Source organism: Pristiophorus japonicus, unplaced genomic scaffold (genome assembly GCF_044704955.1).
Source record: "Pristiophorus japonicus isolate sPriJap1 unplaced genomic scaffold, sPriJap1.hap1 HAP1_SCAFFOLD_472, whole genome shotgun sequence".
NCBI classification, from domain to species: Eukaryota; Metazoa; Chordata; class Chondrichthyes; family Pristiophoridae; genus Pristiophorus; species Pristiophorus japonicus.
Window position 1 is genome coordinate 364,573 of NW_027254377.1, and position 13,391 is coordinate 377,963.

Sequence of the window (13,391 nt, forward strand, 5' to 3'; positions counted from 1 at the left end):
GTTAGGAATAGTTTGAGTTAGTCCTTTTTGGTAATTTCTCACCCGTTGGTCGTTCAGAAGTAGATTGTAGAGTGGAATTAATGTCGATTCTTCGGTTTTTGCTGAGTTGGTTTCGGTTGGTCGTTTCGCTGGTTGTGGTGGCCCGGGTTGTCAATTTGGTTGCTGACAACCTTCCGTTTCGTGGGCCTCGTGCTGTTTGCATGCTCGGTCGGTCCTTGATGATTTCTTGCACTTTTCTCCACTCCTCCATTTCTTCACTCCCCACCTCCGGCTGCTTGTGTTCTTTTCCTTGTAAAACTGGGAATAGATATATCCCAAAAAGGCTTCCTTATCTCCCACCAAATCTGGCCCAGCTCTTTGTTTCAAGGGAGCTGCTCATTAGTTTTGAGCTCTCTTCTTTGTCAGAATTTGTCGGGCTTGTTCAGCAGTAATTTGATTGAGTTGTGTAGTTTCGATAATGGTTGGTAATTTGATTATCTCTTAGGGGGTGAATTGGTGTTGCATAGTTCCCCCAGACATCTGGGATCCTTAATACACGAATTTGCTTCACAGAGGTTAGCCCCATGTCATGTATTCGGTAACTCCTTTTTTCGCAGCCAAAATGTTGTAGAATCTTAAAATTGATATGCTGCTTCCCAGAGATGTTATGGGGATCTCAGGTTTCTGTAATTTAGGTACAAATTAAATTCCCTTGCTCATGAGTTGAAACACTGTGGGGGCTCCATGAATGCATCCCCTTTTATCCCCTGCAGGCCTCGTCTTCCTCTTTAAACTCATTTGTGTCCCGAAGTTTGTCCTTCCATTTTAAAAGTCCAGAAAGGGATTCTTCTCCTCTGCAGGGGAACAGGTACAAGGAATCTTTGCGAAATATTGGTAAATTCTACATCTCCAAAACAAGTAAAGCAAGTATTCAATATGGAAACCAAAACTGCACGCAGTATTCCAGGACTTGCCTCACCAATCTCCTTTATAACTGCAACAAGACTTCTCTGCTTTTATACTCCATCCCCTTTGCAATAAATGGACTGCATCCCAGAGTACTTAAGGAGGTGGCCTTGGAAATAGTGGATGCATTGACAGTCATTTTCCAACATTCCATTGACTCTGGATCAGTTCCTATGGAGTGGAGGGTAGCCAATGTAACCCCACTTTTTAAAAAAGGAGGGAGAGAGAAAACAGGGAATTATAGACTGGTCAGCCTGACATCAGTAGTGGGTAAAATGATGGAATCAATTATTAAGGATGTCATAGCAGTGCATTTGGAAAGAGGTAATATGATAGGTCCAAGTCAGCATGGATTTGTGAAAGGGAAATCATGCTTGACAAATCTTCTGGAATTTTTTGAGGATGTTTCCAGTAGAGTGGACAAGGGAGAACCAGTTGATGTGGTATATTTGGACTTTCAGAAGGCTTTCGATAAGGTCCCACACAAGAGATTAATGTGCAAAGTTAAAGCACATGGGATTGGGGGTAGTGTGCTGACATGGATTGAGAACTGGTTGTCAGACAGGAAGCAAAGAGTAGGAGTAAATGGGGACTTTTCAGAATGGCAGGCAGTGACGAGTGGGGTACCGCAAGGTTCTGTGCTGGGGCCCCAGCTGTTTACACTGTACATTAATGATTTAGACGAGGAGATTAAATGTAGTGTCTCCAAATTTGCGGATGACACTAAGTTGGGTGGCAGTAGGATGCTATGAGGCTGCAGAGTGACTTGGATAGGTTAGGTGAGTGGGCAAATGCATGGCAGATGAAGTATAATGTGGATAAATGTGAGGCTATCCACTTTGGTGGTAAAAACAGAGAGACAAACTATTATCTGAATGGTGACAGATTAGGAAAAGGGGAGGTGCAACGAGACCTGGGTGTCATGGTACATCAGTCATTGAAGGTTGGCATGCAGGTACAGCAGGCGGTTAGGAAAGCAAATGGCATGTTGGCCTTCATAGCGAGGGGATTTGAGTACAGGGGCAGGGAGGTGTTGCTACAATTGTACAGGGCCTTGGTGAGGCCACACCTGGAGTATTGTTTACAGTTTTGGTCTCCTAACCTGAGGAAGGACATTCTTGCTATTGAGGGAGTGCAGCGAAGGTTCACCAGACTGATTCCCGGGATGGCGGGACTGACCTATCAAGAAAGAATGGATCAACTGGGCTTGTATTCACTGGAGTTCAGAAGAATGAGAGGGGACCTCATAGAAACGTTTAAAATTCTGACGGGGTTAGACAGGTTAGATGCAGGAAGAATGTTCCCAATGTTAAGGAAGTCCAGAACCAGGGGACACAGTCTAAGGATAAGGAGGAAGCCATTTAGGACCGAGATGAGGAGGAATTTCTTCACCCAGAGAGTGGTGAACCTGTGGAATTCTCTACCACAGAAAGTTGTTGAGGCCAATTCACTAAATATATTCAAAAAGGAGTTAGATGAAGTCCTTACTACTAGGGGAATCAAGGGGTATGGTGAGAAAGCAGGAATGGGGTACTGAAGTTGCATGTTCAGCCATGAACTCATTGAATGGCGGTGCAGGCTAGAAGGGCCAAATGGCCTACTCCTGCACCTATTTTCTATGTTTCTATGTTTCTATGTTTCTATGTTTCTCTGTTTCTATGTTTCTATTCCATTGGCCTTCTGATCAATTGCTGTACCTGCATACGAACCTTTTGTGTTTCATGCACAAGTACCCGCAGGTCCCGCTGTTACTGCAGCACTGTGCAATTTTTCTCTATTTAAATAATAACTTGTCTTTGATTTTTTCTGCCAAAGTGCATAACCTTGCACTTTCCAACATTATATTCCATCTGCCAAATTTTTGCCCACTCACTTAGCCTGGCTATGTTGTTTTGCAGATTTGTTGTGTCCTCCTCACACATTGCTTTTCCTCCAATCTTTGGCTATGTTACACTCGGTCCCTTCTTCCAAGTTGTTAATATAGCTTATAAAGAGTTGGGGTCCCAGCACTGATCCCTGCAGCACCCCACTAGTTACTGTTTACCAACCAGAGAATGAACCATTTATCCCGACTTTCTGTTTTCTGTTAGTTAGCCAATCCTCTATCCATTCTAATATATTACCCCCAACCCCTTGTGCAGTAATCTTTTATGTGGCACCTTGTCAAAATGCATTCTGGAAGTCCAAATACACCACATCCAATTGGTTCCCCTTTATCCACCCTGTTCATTACATCCTCAAAGAATTCCAGCAAATTTGTCAAACATGACTTCCCTTTCATAAATCCATGCAGACTCTGCCTGACTGAATTATTTTTTTCCAAAAGCCGGAGGAGCAGTGACCGGAGGAGGTGTGAGCAGCGGCCTATAAAAGCCCAGCGGGAGTCCGGGGATGGGCGGCAGTCGGAGGAGCAGCGGCTGGAGGAGCAGCGAGCAGCGAGCTGCAGCTGGTGCAGGGTCAAAAGTAAGAAAGAAGTCACAAGTAATCAAAGGGTGACGTCACAGCCAAGAGGGTAAGTGATTGGCTGGTTGAGTGGTGAGTAGTTTTCTGTTTCTTTGTCTTACTTCTTGTTCTTAGCAGCAAGAAACCTTTGGCATGTTGCCAAATTAAGTAATCCAATGGTTAAGTCATGGCAGGAGAGCTCGGACACGTGTCATGCTCCTCCTGTGCTATGTGGGAAGTCAGGGGCGCTTCCAGTGTTCCTGATGACTACATGTGCAGGAAGTGTATCCAGCTGCAGCTCCTGACAGGCCACATTGCGGCACTGGAGCTGCGCATGGAGTCACTCTGGAGCATCCGCGATGCTACGGATGTCGTGAATAGCACATTTAGTGAGTTGGTCACTCTGCGGGTAAAGGTTACTCAGGCAGATAGGGAATGGGTGACCATCAGGAAGAGCAGTGGAAGGAAGGTAGTGCAGGAGTACCCTGGCGCCATCCCCCTGCAAAACAGATACACCACCTTGGGTACTGTTGGAGGAGATGACTCATCAGGGAAGGCAGCAGCAGCCAAGTCCATGGCACCAGGGGTGGCTCTGCTGCACAGGAGGGCAGGAAAAAGAGTGGGAGAACTATAGTGAAAGGGGATTCTATTGTAAGGGGGAAAGATAGATGTTTCTGCGGCTACAATCGAGACTCCAGAATGGTATGTTGCCTCCCTGGTGCAAAAGTCAAGGATGTCTCGGAGCGGCTGCAGTGTATTCTGGAGGGGAAGGGTGAACAGCCAGCTGTTGTGGTACATATAGGTACCAACGATATAGGAAAAAAATGGGATGAGGTCCTACAAGCTGAGTTTAGGGAGCTAGGAATTAAATTAAAAAGTAGGATCTCAAAGGTAGTAATCTCAGGATTGCTAACAGTGCCACGTGCTAGTCGGAGTAGGAATTGCAGGATAGCTCAGATGACTATGTGGCTTGATGAGTAGTGCAGGGGGGAGGGATTCAAATTCCTGGGACATGGGAACCGGTTCTGGGGGAGGTGGGACCAGTACAAACCGGACGGTCTGCACCTGGTCAGAACCGGAACCAATGTCTAGGGGAGTGTTTGCTAGTGCTGTTAAGGAGGGGTTAAACTAATATGGCAGGGGGATGGGAACCTATGCAGGGAGATAGAAGGAAGTAAAATGGGTGCAGAAGCAAAAGATAGAAAGAAGAAAAATAAAAGTGGAGGGCAGAGAAACACAAAGCAAAAATCAAAAAGGGCCACATTACAGCAAAATTCTAAAGGGAGAAAGTGTTTTAAAAAGACAAGCCTGAAGGCTCTGTGCCTCAATGCGAGGAGTATTCGTAATAAGGTGGACGAATTAACTGCATCAACAGCAATTAACAAATCTGATATAATTGGGATTACAGAGACATGGCTCCAGGGTCACCAAGGCTGGGAACTCAACATCCAGAGGTATTCAACATTCAAGAAGGATAGACAGAAAGGAAAAGGAGGTCGGGTAACGTTGCTGGTTAAAGAGGAAATTAACGCAATAGTAAGGAAGGACATTAGCTTGGATGGTGTGGAATCTGTATGGATAGAGCTGTGGAATACCATAGGGCAGAAAACGCTCGTGGGAGTTGTGCACAGACAACCAAACAGTAGTAGTGAGTTTGGGGACAGCATCAAACAAGAAATTACGGATGCGTAAAGGTACAGCAGTTATCATGGGCAACTTTAATCTACATAGAGATTGGGCTAACCAAACTGGTAGAAATACAGTGGAGGAGGATTTCCTGTCGTGTATTAGGGATGGTTTTCTTGAAAAATATGTCGAGGAACCAACTAGAGGGCTGGCTATCCTACACTCGGTGATGTGGAATGAGAAAGGACTAATAGCAATCTTGTTGTGCGAGGCCTCTTGGGGAAGAGTGACCACAATATGGTACAATTCTTTATTAAGATGGAGTGTGGCACAGTTAATTCAGAGACGAGAATCCTGAACTTGAGGAAAGGTAACTTCAATGGTATGAGATGTGAATTGGCTAGAATAGACTGGCAAATGAGACTTAAAGGGTTGATGGTGGATAGGCAATGGCAAACATTTAAAGATCATATGGATGAACTTCAACAATTGTACATCCCTGTCTGGAGAAAAAACTGAAACGGGGAATGTGGCTCAACCGTGGCTAAGAAGGGAAATTAGGGATAGTGTTAATTCCAAGGAGAGGCATATAAATTGGCCAGAAAAAGCAGCAAACCTGAGGACTGGGAGAAATTTAGAATTCAGTCGAGGAGGACAAAGAGTTTAATTAGGAGCGGAAAAATAGAGTATAAGAGGAAGCTTGCAGGGAACATAAAAACTGACTGTAAAAGCTTCTGTCGATATGTGAAGAGAAAAAGATTAGTGAAGACAAACGTAGGTCATTTGCAGTCAGAATCAGGTGACTTTTTAATGGGGAACAAAGAAATGGCAGACCAATTGAACAAATACTTTGGTTCTGTTTTCACGAAGGAAGATACATATAACCTTCCGGAAATACTAGGAAACCGAGGGTCTAGCGAGAAGTCGGAACTGAAGGAAATCTTTATTAATCAGGAAATTGTGTTAGACAAATTGATGGGATTGAAGGCCAATAAATCCACAGGGCCTGATAGTCTTCATTCCAGAGTATTTAAGGAAGTAGCCCGAGAAATAGTGGATGCATTGGTGATCATTTTCCAACAGTCTATCGACTCTGGATCAGTTCCTATGGACTGGAGGGGAACTAATGTAACAACACTTTTTAAAAAAGGAGGGAGAGAGAAAATGTATAATTATAGACCAGTTAGCCTGACATCAGTAGTGGGGAAAACGCTGGAATCAATTATTAAAGATGAAATAGCAGCGCATTTGGAAAGCAGTGACAAGATCGGTCCAAGTCAGCATGGATTTATGAAAGGGAAATCATGCTTGACAAATCTTCGAGAATTTATTTAGGATGCAACTAGTAGAGTGGACAAGGGAAAACCAGTGGATGTAATGTGTTTGAACATTTAAAAAGCTTTTGACAAGGTCCCACACAAGAGATTAGTTTGCAAAATTAAAGCATATGGTATTGGGGGTAATTTATTGACATGGGTAGAGAACTGGTTGGCAGATAGGTAGCAGGGAGCAGGGATAAATGGGTCCTTTTCAGTATCGCAGGCAGTGACTAGTGGGATGCCACTGGACTCAGTGTTGGGATCCCAGCTATTTACAATATACATCAACGATTTAGATGGAATCAACGGAATTGATTGTAATATCTCCAAGTTTGCAGGTGACTCTAAGCTGGGTGGCGGTGTGAGCTGTGAGGAGGATGCTAATAGGCTGTAGGGTGACTTGCCCAGGTTAGGTGAATGGGCAAATACATGGCAGATGCAGTATAGTGTAGATAAATGTCAGGTTATCCACTTTGGTGGCAAAAACGTGAAGGCAGAATATTATCTGAATGGTGACAGATTAGGAAAAGGCGAGGTGCAACGTGACCTGGGTGTCATGGTACATCAATCATTGAAAGTTGGCATGCAGGTACAGCAGGCGGTGAAGAAGACACATGGCATGTTGGCCTTCATAGCTGGGGAATTTGAGTATTGGAGCAGGGAGGTCTTACTGCAGATTTACAGGGCCTTGGTGAGGCGTCACATGGAATATTGTGTTCAGTTTTGGTCTCCTAATCTGAGGAAGGATGTTCTTGCTATTGAGGGAGTGCGGCGAAGGTTCACCAGACTTATTCACGGGATGGCAGGACTGACATATGAGGAGAGACTGGATCGACTGGGCCTGCATTCACTGGAGTTTAGAAGAATGAGAGGGGATCTCATAGAAACATATAAAATTCTGACGGGACTGGACAGGTTAGAGGCAGGAAGAATGTTCCCGATGTTGGGGAAGTCCAGAACCAGGGGTCAGAGTCTAAGGGATAAGGGGGAAGCCATTTAGGACCGAGATGTGGAGAAACTTCTTCACTCAGAGAGTTGTTAACCTGTGGAATTCTTTGCCACAGAGAGTTGTTGATGCCAGTTCGTTAGATATATTCAAGAGGGAGTTAGATGTGGCCCTTATGGCTAAAGGGATCAAGGGGTATGGAGAGAAAGCAGGAAAGGGGCACTGAGCTGAATGATCAGCCATGATCTTATTGAATGGTGGTGTGGCTCGAAGGGCCGAATGGCCTTCTCCTGCACCTATTTTCTACGTTTCTATGTTTCTATGTCCTGCTACTGCTTTTTTAATAATGGACTCCAACATTTTCCCAACCACAGACGTTAGGCTAACTGGTCTATAGTTTCCTGCTTTTTGTCTTCCTCCTTTTTTAAATAGGGGCATTACATTTGCAGTTTTCCAATCTGCTGGGTCCTCCCCAGAATCCAGGCAGTGCATGTCCACAGATCCCTGAAAGTAGCAGGCCAGGTAGATAAGATGGTTAAGAAGGAATATGGAATGCTTGCCTTTATTATCCGAGGAATGGAATACAAGAGATGGGGTCGCTGGGGCAGGTTTGGCCACTGCTGGAGTACTGCGTGCAGTTCTGGTCGCCATATTACAGGAAGGACATGATTGCACTGAAGAGGATACAGAGGAGATTTACGAGTCTGTTGCCGGGAGTGAAGAATCTTAGCCATGAGGACAGATTGGATCGGCTGGATTTGTTTTCCATGGAACAGAGCCTGAGGGGAGACTTCATTGAGGTGTATAAAATTATGAGGGGCCTAGATATAGTGGATAGAAAGGGCCTATTTCCCTTAGCAGAGGGGTCATCAACAAGGAGGCATAAATTTAAAGTAATTGATAGAAAGTTTAGAGGGGAAATTTCTTCACGCAGAGGGTTGTGGGGGTCTGGAACTCACTGCTTGAAAGGGTGGCAGAGGCAGAAACCCTCACCACATTTTAAAAGTGCTTGGATGTGCACCTGAAGTGCCGTAACCTGCAGGGTTATGGACCTAGAGCTGGAAAATGGGATTAGGCTGGAAAGCCTCTTGTTGGCCGACGCGGACACGATGGGCCGAAATGGCCTCCTTCCGTGCTGTAAACTTCTATGATTCTATGATCTCCTTCACAAAGAGTTGAGGTGCGTGTGAGGTGACTTGAGCACATCTTTCCTCACGTGACAACATTTCAAAGGCAACTCAACGACTGTAAAGCACTTTGGGGCATCATGAGTTCCTGACAGACGCTGCAGAAATGCAAGTCCTTCTTTGCAAAAGTTCGATGCAAATTCAAAATTCGCGGCAAAATGAGGGCTCGTCCGGGATTTGAACCCGGGACCTCTCGCATATTTCAAATAACAACCCCAAAGCGAGAATCATACCTCTAGACCAACAAGCCAACTATGTAGTTTATGTGGCGACAAGGTGTAACCATTATTAAGCATTTTTAGTTTGTTGCTATTCCTGATTGTAGGAGCACATGAGACGGAATCAGACTTTGTCTTTTTGACATGTCTTCTGAAGCGCCACACGGTCCCACTCCTGCAGTCAATGAGCTGTCGGGACGTTAATGTATCCATCATCATCATCATCATAGGCGGTCCCTCGAAACGAGGATGACTTGCTTCCACGCCAAAAAAGGATGAGTTCATGGTAGTATGGTGTTACTCCTCCCTGTGCGATCCCCAAGTTTGGCCAGGGAGCGTACAGCACCTTTGGTGCCTGACCTGACGGCCTCTGCGTTTCACTCAACAAGTGAGACACCATAAGTAAAGAATAATTGCGAGTTGACAGACAACCAAAAAGTGGGAAGCTATTCTGATCCCGGCAGGAACTTCTATATTTCTGAAAATGTCCCACCAAGGTGGAATTGTGATCTCTAGAATCTTTCTCCCGATCTCAATTGTTTTCTGTTCTCGAGAATTGAAATGTTTTTGTGAGATTACTACAGCTGCTAGCAGAGCAGTAAGTTGTTCGGGTAGTGGGGGAATTTCATCGCCAAATGTACAACATAATCCTGCAGGTTTGTGATGTTTTCTCTCACAGTGAGGTGAACAGTGGAGGGTTCAGGAATGGGGACAATCCGTTCCTGGGCCACTTGAACTTCTGCCTCGGGTTTGAAGCAAAAACTGCTGTCACTGACCGGACACCAGAAGTGACCATGTTGGTAGTGGGGCGCACTGGTGGTGACACAATATGTCCCACCCCCGATGTATGCTCCCTGTGGAGGGACATGGTTTTGTGCCATTACCTCCATGGTACAGTTGATAGACTGTGCACCAGCAGCTTTAAACCCACACTGTGGTTTAGAATAGGTGTTCAAGTGCTGGGGACACAGTATTATGTGTGCACCCGGAGAGGTCAGTACCCGTCATAGCGTGTTCCCACTTTATGACATAGGGTGGGACTGCTGTGAAATGAACATGTGCACCTCCTTGAATGACTCCAATGTTCTCCACCCTGTATACAGTGTGGGAAGGGCTGTCCCACCCATGACCGACATCCTTAGTACTATCCCCATGATGGTGTGATTAGAACATCGCGATCGACTGGGACAGGGTAAGTTTCAGAAGCTAGGCCGAGCTGGCACGGGCTTAGTGAGTTACTGTACGGGTGGAGGGCTGCGAGGTGCTTGTTACTGATCCAGGAGGGGACTAAACCTTGTTTTAAATCCTCCAGGTTGTTGCGGCCCTCGCGCAACAACCATGCCCCGTACAGCACACACACCTCGTTCTGTGCAACCTGGTCAGAAGCATTCCTATCCTCCCATATGAGTGCATTCCCTGTCTGTGCATGTTTTTCCAGCTCAGCCACGATTTCCTTTCAATGGATCATCATAGCCTGGTCCTCATGTAGCTCTGAGCCTTCTCCTGTGTTTTCTTCTTTCATGATGTTTCTCAGTTGGTTCTGTAGACCATTTATCTGCATGTGTAGTTCGATATCGTCCAGGCTATTTATCACAGAGGATCCTGCATGATATGCAGTTAAAATGTCGTTCAAGGTGCCCCTTCTAGGTATTCCCGTGCCCCTGGTGTCCCTCGCGTATAGGATGTATATATCTGTTTTGTCTACATTCTCAAATTCGAACTCATAAAAGTTCTTGAACATTTCTCTGAGTAGGGCCTGGTATAGCTGCTCTGTTTCCTTCGGGCACCAGTCAGGTATATGCACCTCGGTAAAGTTTAAAATAACTGAAGCTACTGCATAATGTAGCCCCTGGTATAACACCTTTTCGGTTGGTACCAATACTAATCTGTTCCCTATTCACTTGGTGATGTAAGGACACCTTTCTATTATTGTTCTCACTGGCGGGGTCGTGGGCAGGGGTTTCTTAATGTGTGCTATAAGTTCGGTGGTGTTAATTGGGAGTGGGGAGTGTGGGACCACACACCCGTGTAGGCTGGAATCCCACCCCATCCCTTCCCCATCATCTTGCCATTGCCTGGCAAAGGCGATTGATATGTCTGCAGGACAGATCTCCTCTGACCACCACATGCAGACGTAAATTCCCTGTTCAGACTCCCACCACTTGTTCTAACACACCTTCACTCCCCCCCGTGTCCCCGTGATGGTACGGTACGTGTCATTCCCGAGTCTTTCCCAGTCAGAGTGCTGATCCCCCACATCCTTGCTCAGCTTCCTGAGCCAGCACCATCTACCCAGGGGAATCTTTCCTTTACAAGTCAAACATACACGTTTTCCCTCCGTGACACTGACCCACGCAGCAACGACCCGTATCCTGGGGCATGGAACGGAGGCCTCCCCAGAGGTAAACCCTTCCTGGCTGGAGTAGTGGGTGGAATGAGACCCCATCCACCCTGGCCACCTTCCCTCGTGGGCGTACACGGTGAGCTCTTCCACACCCGGGGTGTCACCCGCTGCAGTCACGATCGGTGCTCTCTCTCCTGAGACCATAAATGGAGGATTCTTCCACATCTCCTCAGCTGTCGCTGCTCATCCTTATCAGGGTGAGCAGGAACAGGACCCTGTTCATGTTGTTATGGATCTTGTAGTGCCTCTTTTACTGCCGACAAGGTGGGGTCTTTTCCTTTCCCCAACACATATGTCACTATTTAGTCACCGGCTGTCGGCTGAAACTCTTAACTTCTATATTCATATAAACATCCTGATCCTATTCTACTCGTTTCACACCTTCCAGACGTGTGGTTTCTTTTCGGTTGTGGTGCCTGAAATCATTACACGCATAATCTACACTACGCTAGATTCTTACTAAACATACCTTAACACATATCGTATTATTTATGTACATCTGCCACCCATCTCCGGGTGGCCAGGTTAATTCCTGTCCTTCTCTTTTCATCTCTGGCCTCTGTGTTTCCAGCGGGGCCGGTCGTAGGTCGGACTGTACCGCAGGACCTGGAGTGTCCTGACCGGAGGTGGGTCTGAGTCCCACACTATTGGGGGAATGTCCCCTCCGGTGATACAGCACACCGCTCCTTTGGGGGTGGCTGCCTGGTTCATTTTTTCCCCTGGGGGTTCTGCCTGGTTGAGGGCCGTGGGCTGGGGACCCCCAATTAGTGGCTGGTCCACCACTATCTCTTCTGGGGCTCCCTCGTCGCCCGAGGCTACCGGCTGGGTGTCCCTGCTCGCAGGCTGGTCCCTGATCTTAGGTACCCTTTCACGGCAGGTCCCTCTCCCGGGGCTGAACCACTTAAATTGGGGCGCTGGTGACCACGGTGCCTTAGGCCGTGGCGTGCGGAGAGTCCCTCCCAGGGTTTTGACCCCTGGGGGTGCGTCCAAGTCCCAAATGATTGGGGGGATAGCTCCTCCAGTAATTCAGTCCACCGCCCCTCTGGGTACAGTCTGTGGGTCTGCCATGTCCCCTGTGGGATTTCCACAGTCGGGGGCTGCTGGCTGAGGGTCCCTGCCTTTAACACAGTTCCCTGTTCCTGGCTGTCCCTTACGTTTCGCTGCTGTCCCGGGGTTGAAAAGTTTGCACTGGTTTATGTGGAACCACTTTGTACGGCAAGGCATTTTCACGGCACAGATCATGGGGCTTGCCTTGTCGACAATGTGGTACGGCCCCATGTACAGTGCTCCATAAACCCCTACTCGAGCGTAGTTCCTTACCATAACCTGGTCCCCTATCTCCCATTCGTGGTGTTCGCGGGGATCTAGCAGCAGTCAGTTGCTCCGATGCTGTTTTCCCATATTGTCAGCAGCCTGCCAGTGAATCTGTTTAATGTGTTCATACAGGTTCCTGACAAAGCTGTCCCGGCTCGCTTCCCTAAGCTGACCTTCCGTGAGTACCGGGGCTAATACGTGGGTGGGGGTTCACCTGGCTCTGCCGGTCATGAGCTCATACGGGGAGTACCCCGTGATCTTTGACTGGCTGGCCCGAATCCCTATGAGGACCAGTTGTCGGACCTCTACCCACCTCTTGGGTGAGTCCCCTGTCTACTTTCGCAGCCTTTCTTTGATGTTGCGGTTTAAACGCTCCACAGGCCCGGATGACTGCGGGTTGTGGGCGACATGCCATTTCTCTTTGATGCTGAGCACCTTAAGGATCTCCTGCATCACCTGCCTGGTGAAGTGGCTCCCCTGGTCGGAATCCACGTACTGGGGTAGTCCCCATCGGGAGAACACCTCCCTGACCAGGATCCTGGCTGTTCCCAGGGCAGTGGCTGTTCGGCATGGGAAGGCTTCCACCCATTTGGTGAATACATCCACCAACACTAGACAGTACTGGTAACCTCCCTGGGCGGTGGGTAGGGGCCCAATGTAATCGACCTGGATCGACTGCCAGGATCCCTCTACCCTCCTGATATGTCCCATAGACACCTTCCTTTTCTGGGGGTCGGGGTTGTTGGCAGCGCACACCAGACAGCTGGCACAGAACTCGCGGACGTCTTCCCTGAGTCCTGGCCACCACCCTGCCTGTTCCACCCGTTGCCAAGTGGTCTCAGGTCCAGGGTGTCCTGCTCCTGGACCCTCGTGGGCCAGCTGGAGGAATTCTCTCCGCTGTTGTTGGGGTACTACCCATTGCTCCCCCCTGAACAGCATGCCTTCTGTACGGGCCGTCTACCCTTTCCCCTTTTTCTAGCGTGTTCAGGA

The 13,391-nt window shown here is 47.5% G+C and overlaps 1 non-coding gene across 1 annotated transcript; it reads right to left on the reverse strand.

Moving 5' to 3' along the window:
* Window positions 1–8,627: 8,627 nt before the first annotated feature.
* On the reverse strand, window positions 8,628–8,715 carry trnap-ugg (transfer RNA proline (anticodon UGG)). The gene is given in 2 exon segments: window positions 8,628–8,663; window positions 8,680–8,715. It is a non-coding gene; the product is annotated as a tRNA-Pro (tRNA).
* Between the last annotated feature and the right edge of the window lie 4,676 nt (window positions 8,716–13,391).